Source organism: Callithrix jacchus, chromosome 4 (genome assembly GCF_049354715.1).
Source record: "Callithrix jacchus isolate 240 chromosome 4, calJac240_pri, whole genome shotgun sequence".
In the NCBI taxonomy this organism is placed as follows: domain Eukaryota; kingdom Metazoa; phylum Chordata; class Mammalia; order Primates; family Cebidae; genus Callithrix; species Callithrix jacchus.
The window spans coordinates 20,088,489-20,106,326 of NC_133505.1; the positions used below are offsets into that span (position 1 = coordinate 20,088,489).

Here is a 17,838-nt window from a genome sequence, read left to right on the forward strand (position 1 = left end):
TGGTAAGCACTTTGGAAGCCTTTAAAATAGTACTGTAAGGCCAGGTTCCATGGCGTGCCTGTAGTCCCAGCTACTCGGGAGGCCGAGGTGGGAGAATCGCTTAAGCCCAGGAGTTTGAGGCTGCAGTGAGCTATATCATACCTGGGAATAGTCCACACCCTCAAGCCTAGGCAATATAGCAAGATTCTCTCTCCATAAAAGTTAAGTTAAATTAAGTTATTTTAAAGAGTGCTCTAAGCCATGGGTAGGCGTGGCTTGCCTTTCCAAGTTAGGCTATATTTTTATAGAAATTAATTGAGCAGGCCAGGCATGGATTAGGCAGGTGGATCACAAGGTCAGGAGTTCAAGACCAGCCTGGCCAAGTTGGTGAAACCTCATCTCTACTAAAAATACAAAAATTAGCTGGGTGTGGTGGCATGTGCGTGTAATCTCAGCTACTCAGGAGGCTGAAGCGGAGAACTGCTTACACCTGGGAGGCGAGGTTGCAGTGAGCTGAAATCACACCACTGCACTCCAGCCTGGGCAACAGAGCAAGACTCTGTCTTAAAAATATTTCTCCCATAGAGATGCAAAGTATTTCTTTCTATTGTTAAAGATAATCCCAAAGATCATCATTTTATTGACCAGTAAGACATTACCCAGTTTTATATTTAACAAGCTCCTTTCAACTTTTTTTTCTGATAGGATAAATACTCCTTTTCTTCCCTCCCTCCCTCCCTCCCTCCCTCCCTCCCTCCCTCCCTCCCTCCCTCCCTCCCTCCCTCCCTCCTTCCTTCCTTCCTTCCTTCCTTCCTTCCTTCCTTCCTTCCTTCCTTCCTCTCTTTCTCTTTTTCTTTATTTCAGTCTCACTCTGTTGCCCAGGCTGGAATGCAGTGGCATAATCATGGCTCACTGTGGCCTTGATCTCCAGGCTCAAGTGATCCTCCTGCCTCAGCCTCTGCAAGTAACTGGGAGCACAGGCACATGCCACCATGCTCATGCCACCACACTCAACTAATGGAAAAAAAAATTTGTAAAGAAGGGTCTTCCTATGTTGCCTAGGCTGGTCTCAAACTCCTTGGCTCAAGTGATTCTCTCACCTTGGTCTCTCAAAGTGCTGGGATTACAGGTGTGAGCCACTGTGCCTGGCCAGTATATGCCCATTTTTAAATGCTCTTAGAATCATTTTTATCATCTTATTTGTTCCCTCATTAGAGAGTTAAACAAATCTTTATATGTGCTTATTTGTGTGTTCATATGAGAGTCAAGTACAGAATTGTGAGGGGTTGAGGTTTTACCCTACTCATAAGTTAACAAGTTAGCCTGTCATGGTTTCATGGATGCTGGCAGAAGACATGAAACTCCTGGGTCAGAGATAAAGGACTTTATGATGAATGGTACAGCAAACACCATGAGCACCAGCACATGTGTGCATTTCTGCCAGTTCCCCTTCCCCCTGCAAATCCCATGAGAGTGACATGGATAGATCTAAGTAGATCCCTATACATTCAGTGTTTCACATTATACTAACCATAAGGAACTTGAATCTTATATGATGTTTAGTAAGCCTGATTCCAATTTTCTCCAGAGTGAGACACTATCTTTGCCTTCTAAGGCTATTTGTAAACATCCTTGTAAGGGCAGCTGTGAACAAAGTACCTTGCTTGTAAGATGTATAGAAACTTAAGAGACCCATGGAGAATTGTCTCCCAACAGTCAATGTTTAAAAATTACAAATTGGTTTGAAAAAGATGCATCAGGCTAGGTGCGGTGGCTCACGCCTGTAATCCCAGCACTTCAGGAGGCTGAGGCAGGCGGATCACAAGGTCAGGAGATCAAGACCATCCTGGCCAACATGGCAAAACCCTGTCTCTGCTAAAATACAAAAAATTAAAAAATTAGCCAGGCATGGTGGTGGGTGCCTGCAGTCCCAGCTATTCAGGAGCCTGAGGCAGGAGAATCACTTCAACTGGGGAGGTGAAGGTTGCAGTGAGCTGAGATCACGCCACTGCACTCCAGCCTGGCCACAGAGCAAGATTCTGTCTCAAAAAAGAAAAAAAAAGAAATAAGAAAAAGATGCATCAAAGCACAAAAGAGATGGTAATTAATCTGTTTTATTACCAAAGCTCTACATGTCTTGAGATGCTTAAAATACTTATCGTGATAAAATTTTAATAGAACCCTAAAACTACAAAAACTTTAAGGCAATTAAAACACTAGCCTGTGAGCAATTTAAGAGCAGGGACCATGTTTTATTTGTCGGTTTTTTTTTTTAACTCATTGGAACCTAACATAGTGTCTGGCACCTAGTAGGTATTCACCAACATTTTTGTCAAATTAGTGAATACATAAATTATAAGAGGGAGGAACCTGCTGTTTATATCCTTCTTATCCAGTTTCTCTTTGGTCCTTTCCTGTTCTAGCAAACAAAGCAGATATCTGTTGAACTCATTTATGCCCTGTGCTTCAGCTGCTTGTTCCAATAACTTATTCCATATGTTTATTTCCTTTAGTGTGAAAAGATTTGGCTCAAGCTTTCTTTTTTATTTATAGTTTCCTGAGTTTTCAGTCCTGTCTCTGCTCGCCTGCTCCCTTTCCCGTACGCACACACCCGGGAGTGTGAAGGAGCAAGTGCCGACAGCTACAACCGCGATTCACAGGTTCTTGAAAGGGTTGCTGTTGTTTCCGGACAGTCATCCCGGGCTGCTGTCCCCAGGCCATCGAGGCCGACTGCTTAGCCTGCAGCCTGGGCCTGCACTCCTGAGACACTCCGCTGCTATCCGACTGGGTCCATGCCCTCTCGCTCCTCAGGTGAGTGCTGCCCATATGGTGACAGACCGAAATGGGGACAGACCCAGTGAGCTCCCACAGGGGCCCAGAAGTATTTGACAAAAGGCCGAACTTGGAAGGGCACGCTGAGTCAATCTACTGACCCAAAGGAAAACCAGAGATTAGAGATCTATGCTTAATTAATAGGGGACGAGGAAGCTGTTTCCAGACTCACCCTATATTTTCAGAAGCAAATTATGAATTATTGACAGAGATAGACTTTAGAGTGAAAGGTCCATTTTTGCATCAGTTTAGGAGCCTAAACAAATGCGGAATGGCACACTTTCTCTTCTTTCTTTCTTTTTTCTTAGACAGGATCTCACTCTGTTGCCCAGGTCCGAGTGCAGTGATACAATCAGGGCTCACTGCAACCTTGAACTCCTGGCTCAAACCATCCTCCCACCTCAGCCTCCCGAGTAGCTGGGATTACAGGCATGCACCACCACAACCAGCTAATTTTTAAAATTTTGGTAGAGAGGGGGTCTCCCTATGTTGCATAGGCTAGTCTCGAGCTCCCAGCCTTAAGCAATCCTCCCACCTCCGCCTCACAAAGTGCTGGGATTACAGGCATGAGCCACTGTGCTCAGCCTAATGGCACATTTTCTGATTGGACAATAGAATGCACAAGGGTAGAGCCTAGCAGTGCGCTCCTTCTGGGTGGTTTAAGGCAGGCAGATGCTTGTGGCTTCAGGGATGCGTAGCACATTGACTAGCGGCAGAGTCACCTTTTCGCAGTACCCCCTTGAGGCCACAAGTAAAGTACCTTAGTCTGGGTTCGTCTTGTTTTCTCTCTCTCTCTCTTTAAATCCTCATTTAGCTCCAAGCAAGAGAAGGAACCGGCCCTTCTCTTGGTTCTGAAAGGGTGGATGATGACTTGCATATTGCAGGAGAGTGGCGAGGCTCACCACCTTGATAGCTACATTTTCACTGGGCTTCCCAAAGGAGGGAGGACGAGGAACAGATTCTTGTCAGGTTTTGTTCCAGTTAGGGCTGGGCAGCAGCGAAACAGACTGCCTGTTAAGTCCTGAGTTGCCCAAGTGGCAGAAGGAATTCTGCTTGATGTAGGAGGCTGGAATAGATTATGTCTAAAGTATTTTCTAAAAGCACCGCTGAGGGTTTCCCCACATTCAGCTTTCTTACAGGAGGGCGGTATGATGTGTTGATCAAAAGCAGAGGCTGAAGCCAGGCAGTACAGATTTCAACTCCGCTCTGGATAGCCTGTGCTGTGTAGCCTTAGGCACAAGTCTGTGCCTCAGTTTTCTCATCTGTAAAATAGGCACAATGACAGCAGAATCTATTTCATCAGTGCTATGCTGCCTCATCTCATGCAGCTGGTGTAAAAAATAAGTGAGTTAGGCTAGGCACTGTGGCTAATGCCTGTAATCCCTACACTTTGGGAGGCTGAGGCTGTTGGATGACTTGAGCTCAAGAGTTCAAGACCAGCCTGGGCAACATAATGAAACCACGTCTCTACTAAAAGTACAAAAAATCAGGTGAGTGTGGTGGCATGCACCTGTAATCCCGGACACTCAGGAGGTTGAGGTGAGAGGAGGATGCTTGAGTCTGGGAGGTGGAGATTGCAGTAAACCGAGATCACGCTGCTTCACTCCAGCTTGGACAACAAAATGAGACTTTGTCTCCAAAAAAAAAAACCAGGAAAAACAAAAAAAAAGAAATAAGTGAGTTAATACACACAGAGTGTGTAAAACAATACCCGACCCAGAGTCTGAGACTGGTAAATGATCACTATTATTGACTGTTTAAAACAAACGGGAGCTGGGTGTGGTGGCTCATGCCTGTAATCCCAGCACTTTGGGAGGCTGAGGTGAGTGGATCCCCTGAGGTCAGGAGTTTGAGACCAGTCTGGCCAACATGAAACCCCATCTCTACTAAAAATACAAAAATTAGCCAAGGGTGGTGGTGGGTGCCTGTAATCCCAGATACTTGGGAGGCTGAGACAGGAGAATCACTCTGCCAGGAGGCAGAGGTTGCAGGGAGCCATTGCTGTGCCACTGCAGTCCAGCCTGGGACAAGACTGAAACTCCATCTCAGAAAAAATCACCAACAACAAATGAGCAAACAAAAAGTTTGAGTCCCCTTCTTTTTTGTGATAAGCGATGGGGTGCTTTCTGTCATTTCTCCTCATAACACATCCCCCCAGATTTGTGGGAACTGGGCAGGGCAGCTGGACAGAGGAGCAAGAAGCAGAGATGAGATGTGACAGCAGGAAGGTAGGAAAGAATCAGCTCTTTTCTGAATATTCCGTTTCTTCTCCTTTAGCTCCCTCCTTGGAGCTGACAAACGTGTCCATATCCCCTTAAACCTAAAATCATCTACATCCCTGTACTGTCCTATCTCAAGATGCTAGTCTGTCTCCTTTCTATGTTGGGAAATTTCTTGAGCAAGGAAGCCACCTTCTCTTTTCCTCTTTGGGTGATTTAATGTACTTAATTAACATGGCTTTGACCAACAGTGACATCTCCAGTCATGACTTCTCCCTGTCATCTGCTCCTGAGGTTCCAAGGGTGTTTCCAATGTGAAATGCATCCCAAACCAAGCACTTCATGTTCCTCCCTGAACCAGCTGATCTTCCTTCTGCTCCCTCTTCCATTTGGAATAATGCCGTCACCACCTGTGCAGTCTCTCTGACCAGAAACCTTAGTGTCATCCTTATTCATCCCCTTCCTCAGCCTCCACATCGAATGAGTCACAGAGATTTTACTGGAAGATAATTCTGAGCATGTGCTTGCTGAGTCCTCTGACTCCTTTCTCAAATCTGGCTTCCTACCCTTCATTCCATCGCTCCTCTCTGTTCTGCTCCTCACTGTTCCCTTGAGCTACTGCACCTGTCCAACTGCTCCTTTTTTCCACCAACATCTCCCCCTGCTTGTGCCTGAATGTGTCCTGCCAAAAGGCGCATGTTGACATCGTACCTCCCAAGGTGATGGTATTAGGAGATGGGGCCTTTGGGAGGTGATTAGGTTGGGAGGGCAGAGCCCTCATGAATGGGATCAATGCCTTTATAGAAGAGTCCTCAGGAAGCTGCCTTGCCCCTTCCGTCACGTGAGGGCACAATGCGAAGGCACTCTCTATGAACCAAGAAGTATGTCCTCACCAGACACTAAACCTTTTTTTTTTTTTTTTTTGAGACAGAGTCTTGCTTGGTCACCTAGGCTGGAGTGCAATGGTGTGATCTTGGCTCACTGGAACCTCCCAGGTTCAAGTTATTTTCCCATCTCAGCCTCCCAGGTAACTGGGATTATAGGTGTGAATCACCATGCCGGGCTAATTTTTGTATTTTTTGTAGAAGTGGGGTTTCACCATGTTGGCCAGGCTGGTCTTGAACTCTTGACCTCAGGTGATACACCCACCCTAGCCTCCCAAAATGCTGGGATTACAGGCATGAGCCACTGCGCCCAGCCACAAATCTATTGGTGCCTTGATCTTGAACAGCCCAGTCTTCAGAACTAAATTTCTGTTGTTTATAAGCTACCTAGTTTATAGTAGACTCTTGAATGACATGGATTTGAACCGCCTGAGTCCACTGATGTGTAGATGATTTTTGGAGATCTGCAATGATTTAAAAACACTTGCAAACTGCTGTAGCCTATATGGCAAATACAGGCAAAAAAATACTGAAAAAATTAAGAAAAGCTATGTCATGAATGCGTAAAATCTATGTAGATACTGGTTTGTTTGTTCGTTTATTTATTTATTTATTTGAGACGAAGTCTTGCTCCGTCACCCAGGTTGGAGTACAGTGGCGTGATCTTGACTCACCGCAGCCTCCGCCTCCCTGCTTCAAGAGATTCCCCTGCCTGAGCCTCCTGTGGTCTATTTATTTGTTAACCAACTTTATGTTATTGGTAAGGTGACGTGGTTTGGATCTGTGTTCCCATCCAAATCTCACGTTCAACTGTAATCCCTAATGTTGGAGGTGGGGCCTGGTGGGAGGTGATTTGATCATGGGGATGGTTTCTAATGTTTTAGCGCCATCTCTCCAGTGCTGTTCTCCTGATAGAGTTCTCACGAGATCTGGTTGTGTGAAAGTGTGTGGCTCCCTCTCCTTCTCTTCCTCCTGCGCTGGCCACCTGATACGTCGGCTCCCTCTTTGCCTTCCACTGTGATTGTAAGTTTCCCGAGGCCTCCCTAGAAGCTAACAGATGCTGCCATACTTCCTGTACATTCTGCAGAACTGTGAGCCAATTTAAACCTCTTTTCTTTTTTTCTTTTTGAGATGAAGTCTCTCTCTGTTGCGCAGGCTGGAGTGCAGTGGCTGAATCTCCGCCCCCTGCAACCTCCACCTCCCGGGTTCAAGCGATTCTCCTGCCTCAGCCTCCTGAGTAGTTGGGACTACAGGCACATATCACCACGCCCGGTAATTTTTATATTTTAAGTAGAGACGGGGTTTTACCATGTTGGCCAGGCTGGTCTCAAACTCCTGACCTTGTGTTTCATCCACCTGGGCCTCCCAAAGTGCTGGGATTACAGGGGTGAGCCACTGCACCCAGCCTAAACCTCTTTTCTTTATAGATGTTTCTCTATAGCAAGCCAGAACGTACTAATACATAAGGCTTCTGGTTAACAGTAGGTTAGTAGTAGTTAAGTTTTTGGAGATCAAAAGTCATACATGGATTTTCTGCTGCACAGGGATTGGCACTCCAAGCATTCCATACAGTTCAAGGCTCATCTGTTTCTTACAGCAGCCCAAAGAGGCTGAGAAAAGTCCATTCTCTAATCTGTTGGTGATGTAATTTATTTAAGTGGAAATCCTTAAAATCTTCATGGGTTTTCTGAAGCCCTACAAAGTCAAGTGCACACTCCTTACATCCTGAATATGATCACATAAAGTTATTATATTTCCCTCCGCAGACTCACCCTGCCAGACCTCTGCAGCTTTGCTGGTGGGGTTCAGGCACAGGTACCCCATACTCCAGGCAAGCTGTACTTCCGGTCCTTTCCCATGCAGTCACCCCTCACCATTCCAAGCTTTTCATTCCTGCCCATTTTACTCCTCTTAACTCTCTTCCACACACATTAATTTTATTTCATTTCCTGAAAAATGGGTGTTTATTTGAAATTACGTATTATTCTGTATGATCTACTTTTCCGTTATACAAATGCTGTAATTTAAACAAAACAATAAGGCTGGGTGCAGTCACTTGCACCTATAATCCCAGCTACCTGGGAGGCCGAGGCAGGAGAGTTGCTTGAACACAGGAATTGGAGGCTGCAGAGAGGTACAATCACGCCACTGCACTCCAGCCTGGGTGACAGGGTGAGACCCTGTCTCAAAAAAAAAAAAAAAAGACTAGTTAAGAGTGATAATTGGAAGCATTTTAGTTGCAATAATTAAATAATGTGTGAGAAAAATGTAACAAAATTTTTTCTCTCCTCTTCTACACGTTTTAGTTTAACACTAAAAACTCTTTTTTTTTAGCTTTATTGAAGTAGAATTGACAAATAAAGTTGTATCAATTTAACATATAGAATGTGATGATTTGATATATATGTGCATTGTGAAATGATCATACAATCAAGTTAGTTTATATTTCTATCACCTTGCCTAGTTATCATTTTTGTGTGTGTGGTGCAAACACTTGATATTTATTCTTCCAGCCTATCCCTTCCTCCTTCCCTCCCTCCCTCCCTTCCTTCCTTCTTTCCTCTTTTTTTCCTTTCTTTTATTTCTCTTTCTTTTTTTTTTGTGACAGGTGCTCGCTCTGTTGCCCAGGCTGGAGTACACTGGCATGATCATAGCTCACTGCAGCTTCCAGCTCTTGGGTTCAAGAGATCCTCCCACCTTGGCCTCCCAGAGTGCTGGGATTATGGGTGTGAGCCATGACACCCAGCTAGCAAATTTCAAGTATACAGTACACAATTATTAACACTAGTCAGCAGCTGTGCTTTAGGTCTCTAGAACTTATTCATCTTTCTTTTCATAGACGGGATCTCACTATGTTGCCCAGGCTGGACTCCAGCTCCTGAGCTCAAGGGATCCTTCTGCCTCAGCCCTCTGAGTAGCTGCGACTACAGGCACGTACCACTGTGCCTGGTTTGAATTTATTCATCTCATCACTGAAACTTTGTCCCCTTTGACCAGCATCTCCCATTTCTTCCACCCTCAGCCCCTGGTAATCACCATTCTCTCTGCTTCTGTCAGCTTGACTTTTTTGGATTCCACATGTACATGAGATCATGCAGGCATGTGTCTTTCTGTCCCTGGCTTACTTCACTGGGCATAATGTCCTCACAGTTTATCCAGGTTGTTGTGTCCTGACAGATTCTTTTTTTTTTTTTTTTTGAGATGGATTTTCGCTCTTGTTGCCAAGGCTGGAGTGCAATGGCACGATCTTGGTCACCTCCGCCTCCCAGGTTCAAGCAATTCTCCTGACTCAGCGTCCTAAGTAGCTGGGATTAAAGGCATGTACTACCATGCTGGGCTAGTTTTGTGTTTTTACTAGAGACAGGGTTTCTCCATGTTGGTCATGTTGGTCTCAAACTCGCAACCTCAGGTGATCCGCCCACCTCAGCCTCCTAAAGTGCTGGGATTATAGGCTTGAGCCACCGGCCTGGCCTGACAGATTCTTATTCATGCTTCAGAACTCAGCCGAGTCCTGCCTTCTGTGTGGCTTCCCCCAGCTCCCCCGGACTGCCTGCTCACCTCTCTGTGCCCACCAGCTCTCGCTTCACTCCTTGACTCCAGTACACTTTAATCCAAGTTTGCTAGATGCGTGAGCATGTGCAGGGTGGAATCAGGTTGATGCAACAAATTGATGGGCATTACTGATGAATCTGGAGTGAAAGTTCTGTGTATACATTTGCAGAAAGATGTTGGTGTTTGGGAGAGGATTTCTGTCCCTCAGGCTAATTTCTGAATGGCAGTTCCCCACTTGATTAGCATTAGCTCTAGCTAGATAGGTGTAGGCCACGTGGGTGAATGCCATCTCTTTTGAAATTGTGTTAGATCATACTAGGTCTCAGTGAAATTGTAATCAGTAATGAAGACTGGCTCATGCCTGTAATCTCAGCACCCTGGGAGGCCAAGGCAGGTGGATCATGAGGTCAGGAGATCGAGACCATCTTGACTAACAAGGTGAAACCCCATCTCTACTAAAAATACAAAAAATTAGCCAGGCATGGTGGCATGTGCCTGTAGTCCCAGCTACTCAAGAGGCTGAGTCAGGAGAATCACTTGAACCCAGGAGGCAGCGGTTATAGTGAGCCAAGATCATGCCACTGTGCTCCAGCCTAGGTGACAGAGCGAGACTCTGTCTCAAAAAAAAAAAAAAGAAAGAAAGAAAAAAAAGAGGACTTTAGTGATTATTGCAGTGACATCCTCAAATTTTTGTTTTATAAAATGTGCAAATCACTTGGAAGACTTATGGAACATCTATGAAGTTCCTGGTGAGCTGGGAGACATGGTGGTCATTCTCAAGTTTCTCCTGGAGCACCAGAAGATCTATACATGTCTGAGAAGTATCAGCAAGTAGGCACAGCTGGCTGTGGTTATGGGGGACGTGTTCCATACGGACCACAGACTCTGTGGGAGGCTTGAGGCTGGTGACATCAATTTAGGCCTCTGGAGAAGGTGGCAGGCAGGGATGGGCGTAGGGGCAAGATGTGGGGCCCTGCTAGTCTTGAATGTCCCTTCCAAAACTTATGTTGCAACTTAATTCCCAATGTGGCAATATTGAGATGTGGGACCTTTTGGAGGTGATTGGGTCTTGAGGGTTCTTCCTTCATGAACAGATTAACTCATTCATGGATTAATGAATTAACGAGTCAGTGGGATTGATGGGTTATTACCAGAGTGGAGCTGGCGGGTTTGTAAGAAGAGAAAGAGAGTCCTGAGCCTGCCTGCTCAGCCCCTCAGATGTGATGCCCTGTACCACTCAGGGCTCTGCAGAGCCCTCACAGCAGGAGGTCCTCATTAAACAGGCCCCTCGTCCTGGGACATCCCAGCCTCCGGAACTGTACAAAATAAATACGTTTTCTTTTTTCTTGACATAGAGTCTTCCTCTGTTGCCAGGCTGGAGTGCAGTGGTGCAATCTTGGCTCACTGCAACCTGCATCTCCCGGTTCAAGTGATTCTCTTGCCTCAGCCTCCCAAGTAGCTGGGACTACAGGCATGTACCACCATGCCCGGCTAATTTTTGTATTTTTAGTAGAGACAAGGTTTCACCGTGTTGGCCAGGATGAGCTCAATCTCCTGACCTTGTGATCCACTGGCCCCAGCTTCCCAAAGTGCTGGGATTACAGGCGTGAGGCACCTCCCCCAGTCAATACCTTTTCTTTTTGAAACTGAACTAAATCATTCAGTTCCAATATTCTGTTATAAACAACAGAAAACAAACTATTACAGAATCATGGTGTGGAGGAAAAAAAATAACAATAACAAAAAGAAAATGGACTAAGATTCCATTGGAGAGGTAGTAGTTTTTAGTAGCTATAAAAGTAGATCAGGTGTGGTGGCTCTTGCCTCTAATCCCAGGAATTTAGGATGCCAAAGTGGAAGGATTGCTTGATTTCAGGAGTTCAAGACCAGCCTGGGCAGCATAGCAAAACCCTGCCTTAACAAAGAATTTTTTAAAAATTAGCCAGGCATACTGACATGTGCCTGTAGTCCCAGTTATGTGGGAGGCTGAGGCATCCCAGCCACTTGAGCCCAAGAGTTCAAGGCTGCAGTGAGCTGTGATTGTGCCACTGCACTCGAACCTGGGCAACAGAGCGAGAGCTTGTCTCTAAAAATACATTAAAAAAAAACTATGAAAATACACTGGGTGTGGTGGCTCACACCTTTAATCCCAGCACTTTGAGAGGCTGAGGTGGGAGGATCCCTTGAGTCCAGTAGTTCAAGACCAGCCCAGGTGACATGGTGAGAGCCCATCTCTACAAAAAGTTTAAAAAATAATGAAAATAAAATAATAATTATTATTTAAAAAATTGAAAATAACAATAACTTCTCACAGTGAGTATCCTTTAAACTGAAACGAAGGGAGAAGATGCTGTGGTCTGAACGTGTTCCTCCAGAATTCATGTGTTGAAAAATGATCTGCAATGTGGTGGTATTAAAGAAGATGGGACTGCGGGGTGTGGTGGCTGCTGCCTGTAATCCCAGCACTTTGGGAGGCCAAGGCAGGTGGATCACAAGGTCAGGAGTTCGAGACCAGCCTGGCCAAGATGGTGAAACCATGACTCTACTAAAAATACAAAAATTAGCCAGGCACTATGGCAGGTGCCTTTAATCTCAGTTACTCGGGAGGCTGAGGAAGGAGAATTGCTTGAACCCAGGGGGCGGAGGTTGCAGTGAGCCGGAGTTGTGCCACTGCACTCCAGCCTGGGTGACAGAGCAAGACTCCATCTCAAAAAAAGGATGGGGCATTGGAAGGTGATTAGGTCATGAGGACGTCATCATCCTGAATGGGATTCGTGCTTTTGTAAGAGAGGCCAGAGGGAGACTGTTTGCCCCTTCCACCATGTGAGGGTGCAGCAAGAAGCCACCAGCTACATGGAAGAGGCCCTCCCCAGTGCCAGATCTGCTGCACCTTGATCACCATTGTATTGCCACACATATAAAAGTGTCATAATTGTGATTCCATACTGTGACATTTAGAATCCCTGGCAGAGAATGCCTTCTTCCAATCAGCAGAATTGGCGGTAATTACTCCCTCGTGACACCTCCTCACCTTCACCTCTCTTGCTAATCCTGGACATACTTTATCAACATTGCCTGCCCCTGTTATCTTTCAGATGTCTCATCATGAAGTCAGCTAGGTCAGAGTTTATCAGATGTTGTCTTCTATTCATCTTCGGAGCTCCACCCAGTTCCACCCTTATCTCTATCTGGAGTCTCATCTTGGGCTACACCTTTGTGACCACTTCCGTTCTGCTCCCCAATCCTTACGCCTGAGCTCAGCTGTATCTGCTTTCCCATTCATCCTGTTAACACCTTATTCCGGTTGGTGACTTTAAGCTAAAGTGCATGTAACAGACTAGTGCACGTTAAGTTGTAGGTCTTTAAAATCCCTGAAAACATACACCATGAGGATTTCAGCAAAAGATGACTATGACATCGTCTGCTTTAGCTTCTCTGACCCGGGGTTAACCTCATTGGGGCTGTTCTTTACAGATCTTTAGATTTTTTTTTTTATTAATCCCTCTTTTTTTTATTATTAAATGTCCGCATTTTCTAAAAATAAGCAACCAGAGCTTGTCAACATTTTCTTAAAACTGATTATTACAAAGCCATTCCAAAGTTAAATGTACAATCCACAGTACATCAGAGCCACAATAATAAACGTATAATCAAATGTGCTATTATTGATCACAATTTAAAGTTATGAAAAGACAGCAACAAGCTGGACAAGTACTTGATTGTGCCCACGTGGACAGCGGCACTGAGTTACACAATGAGAGCAACAGTTCCTTTTCCACCTTCCTGGAAAAAGCTTGTTAGGTAAGACAAAGGATGGGTGGCTACAGAATGGTGGTTTGAACCATGCAAGAACAACAGATAATAGGTAATAGGTGTGCAATAAACATCTGCTTGCTGAATCTTGGGTGGAAAAGCAAGGAAAATGACTACAGAAGGGAAGGGTTGAAAGGCATTTCAACTCAGAATTTTTAAAAATAACGCAAGAAATAATAAGCTTTTTAAAAATGTCTTCTGTAATTTTTTAGGTGGATGCAGACTGGTCTGCTTCTGCCCTCTTTTGTTCCAAATGAGGGGAAAACATAAAACCACCTATGTGTCTTCTTCCTCTAAAGCTCTGGATTATAGAAATAATCAACAAATAACATTTATTTTCATACCTAAGCATAGATAGCTAAAATAAAGATCACTATTCACTTTCCTCTTCCATTATTTTAACTCTGCGAGGCCCACAGAGTAGAACGTAAGCGATACGCCAGTCTCCACCGCCAGAAAGCCGCAAGATATCTTCCGGTGTTACGATGCTGACTTTGTCATCATCAAACGTAATCCATTCATCTTGTTTCCTTTTCACCCACGATACATAATGTCCTGAAGAACTAGACCTTCCCTGGTGTGTTAGTACTGCTTGTAAGTCATAGTATCCACAGTTATTGGAGCCAATATCATCAGCAAAAGAAAAGGGTTCATACTTACCTTCTTCCTGAGGACTACTCTTTTTGGCACTTGTATTTGGCCGATTCACTTTTTTATCTTCTAGATCCTTGAATTTGGATCGAAAAGACACCATTTTCTCCTGAAGCTCTGGTGTACACAGTTCATACATATCCAACATAAGAGGCAATTTAACACCCTTAAGAACTTTGGCATTCACAGATGCCTTCTCTTTATAAAAAAATGGAACCATCTGAATGGCCAAGTAAGCAGGAAGCTGGCTGATCTTGGAAGTTTTGATGTACAAGGTGGTGCTGGGATTGGCAACCCAAAGTGCTGGGATTATAGGTGTGAGCCATTGTACCCGGCCTCTCTGATTACTTTCTTATGGCAAGTTCCTAGAAGTAGAATTTCTGGGTCAAATTATATGCATACATTTAAGGTTGTTGAAGATTGCCTAAATTGCTTTACGGAAATATTACCTAAGTTTGCTACCCTAGTGGAAGTATGGAAAAGTTTCCTGTGAATAATTCTAAGAAGTATGGTATTGCAGAATTCACCCAGGGCATCACTAATTAGTCACGTGATCTGTGGCAAATCATATAACTTTTATCACTCCCAACTGCGTTCTATTAAAAACAATTTAGACCTCTATGTTCTTCCTTCATCTACTGCTTCTGTTTTGCAGCTATTACGGGGTATAGCACATTCCTGAATGTTCTCTGGGGCTCTCGAAGGGAACTTAGATAGTAAAGCCTTAAAACAGGTGAGTAGCTGAAACAAAAATGAGGATTTCTTAAAGTTTTCTCTTGGGAGAAAGAAAGGATTTAAGGCTGGGTATGGTGGCTCAGGCCTGTGATCCCAGCACTTTGGGAGGCCAAGGCGGGTAGATCACTTGAGGCCAGACGTTTGAGACCAGCTGGGCAATATGGTGAAACCCTGTCTCTACTGAAATTACAAAAATTAGCAGGTCATGGTGGTGTATGCCTGTAGTCCCAGCTACTTGAGAGTCTGAGGCAGGAGAATTGCTTGACCTCAGAAGATGGAGGCTACAGTAAGCTGAGATCGCACCACTGCACTCCAGTCTGGGGAAGACTATCTTAAAAAAAGAAGAGGATTTACTATTGTGTTCACTTTGGTCTTTTTTTTTTTTTTGAGATGGGAGTCTTGCTCTGTTGCCAGGCTGGAATACAATGGCACGATCTTGGCTCACTGGAACCTCCACCTCCTGGGTTCAAGCGATTCTCCTGCCTCAGCCTCCCCACTAGCTGGGATTACAGGCACCTGTTCCCATGCCCTGTTAATTTTTGTATTTTTAGTAGAGACAGGGTTTCACCATGTTGGTCAGGACGGTCTTGGACTCCTGATCTCAGGTGATCCGCCTTCCTCATGATCTGCCCGCCTCAACCTCCCAAAGTGCTGGGGTTACATGCATGAGCCACCGCACCTGGCCTGGTCTCTTAATTTTATTTTCTTTCTTTTTTTTTTTTTTGCAGCACTCGGGACTTAACAAAAATTGCCTTGTCTTGTCCCCACCTCAGTAAGTAATGTCAGGGCCATCTATGACCACCATTCCCATCTTACAGGTGAAGAAATTGGGGACATGGAAGGTGACGATGTGCTGAACTGTAGAGAGTGAGTCAGAGGTCAGGAAAAATGTGCAGGTGGGGCTGCAGACACAAAGGCTAGTCCTCAAAGCGCCAGCATCCTCCTGCTCTGCCTTAGGACATTATCTATCCAGAGATGTTATGCGGACTGGTGGATTCAAGGCTTTCAAATCGTTGTCCTCCAGCAAGGCTCTAGGGTCACCCAGAGCTATGCACTCTTTCCTGGATCGTATATGTCTGCTCTGCCTTTTTTTCATACCTCTGGCAGTGGGCATTCAGGCCATCAAGGCATCTCTGCAAAAGGATAAAGCCTGATACATGTACTGACAAACTCAGACATGGGCTGGTAAAAATTAAGTTGAAAAGAATGATGACATGGTAGCATCGAGGGCAGCGATAAATGAAATAAACACTTACAAAGTTTTATTGCCCAACATTTATGTCGCCGGTACATGGTGTTTCATATGTGCTTGCTGAATGCCAGGTTGTGCCAGGAGGTGCAAATATCACTAATTCACAGGTCCTTCTCTCCAGTACCTTATAGTCCAGCAGAGGAGATAGACAAGAAAACAAACACAACAGTAAAGTCATAAATAGAAATTTACACAAATACCAACGTAGCGCAGAGGAGGGAGTGATTAACTTGAAAGTTCTACCAGAAGAAAACTTCAAAGTCCGCAGGATCTGACGGATTGCAGGTGCAAGGCCCTTTCAGAACAGCTGCACTCCTGAACTTTTGTCTAACATGAATTCGTATGTACCAAAGCCTATATCATTTCATTATACAACTGGGTGTATGTGTATTACAATCACATTTGATAATTCAAATCATTAAATGACCTAATAACCCTTTTGCTTTGCTTTCCTCCCTTTCTCAGCAAGCTCTTAACTGAGCAGTCACATTGGATTGGAGAGGCATTTGTTTCTAACAAATTGACACTTCATTATTTTCCATTGGGAGCAAATGTGCACCTACTTTTGATCATTCAGAGCTTGTTATGCAGAACAAGAAGAAGGCACTGTGTTAGAATGATCATTTCCTCTGAATCGGAGAAAATGCAGAAAAAGAGCCTAATTATTTCAGTAAATGAAGCAAGAGGGTGGGACATGTTACTGGAACATAGGACTGAATGTAACTTGAAAATTATGTAAAGAAGCTTTGGGATAAAATGTATTGAGTTAGTTTGCTGGTTTCTAAATTCTGTAAGAGTGAATTTTAGTGTATCAGGTTTTTGTGTAAGGAGGTGTGTATGTGAGAGTGACCTATACAAATCTACTTCTTAAGTATTTCCCAAATGATTTGTGACATTTAGAGGGAACTCCATGGGAGATGAATACTAGAAAACTCTCTTATCTGTATAGAAGAAAAACATTATGTAATGTTAATTGTCATAAAATTTCTCTTGTAGAAAATAGTTGGAGAACTCTAAAGTTGAGAATAACAGATGTTTTCTATATTAAAACGTCAAGAGCTGTACTGAGGAAGTTTGGAGACAGGGTGGTAGGTAAGATTTGCATTTGCAAAGAAGTCTAAAATATTTCTGGTTTTTATTTAGATAAATAAAATTTCAACTACTTAAAGATTTACCGATTCCTTTAGAGTACCAAATAGAGGCATTAATTTACTAATGATAGGAATATTTGTCAGATGGCATTTCTCTCTCTTTCTCTCTCTCTCTGTCTCTTTAACAGCTGGTAATCCATTTATCAAAATAGCTGACTTAAGCATCTGCAATGGTGACTTCCACCTCAACTCCTGGCTCAATATTGATGGAAGTAATCTAATTAACAATCTCAGAACGACTGTGCAAGTCAATGAGTCGCTTGTGGATTCTCATTTGGAAACGATCCCATGTCTTAGAACCTTCACCACAAGGGGTTTTTCTTGTAGTGATTCTCAAAGTGTTGGTGGCATCCGAACTGGTCCTTTCACTTTGAGATTCTTTCCCTTTGCTCCTCTGATCAAATCAGCACACACCTTCTCCAGGGGTTTTAGTTGCGGCTTGTTAGGGTGATTCGAATTCGGTGAATTGCCACCTTCCGCTCCACGGGTGTTTTCCCGGTATCCTTAAAAGCCACGGCCGCTGCACGGCTTCCTGACTGACGTGTTTCTCAGCGAGAGTGAACAGCGGTGAGTCGGGAGCAGGGGCGTGCAGATCCGATCCGCAACTACCACCGCGTCTTCCTCAAAGAGCTGCTGTTCTGTGGGCAATTCTGCTCAGTTTTCACATACTTACTTTTCTTTTCAGTGACAGAGACATGCTCAGGAAGCCTGGACTCGCAGAGGCTGCTCACCTTCTTCATTGATTTCTACGCGCCTCCAGGATCTCTGAA

General features: G+C 44.4%; 1 pseudogene; it reads right to left on the reverse strand.

Moving 5' to 3' along the window:
- Positions 1-17,212: 17,212 nt before the first annotated feature.
- On the reverse strand, positions 17,213-17,601 carry LOC108591051 (small ribosomal subunit protein uS10 pseudogene; annotated as a pseudogene).
- Positions 17,602-17,838: the final 237 nt, after the last annotated feature.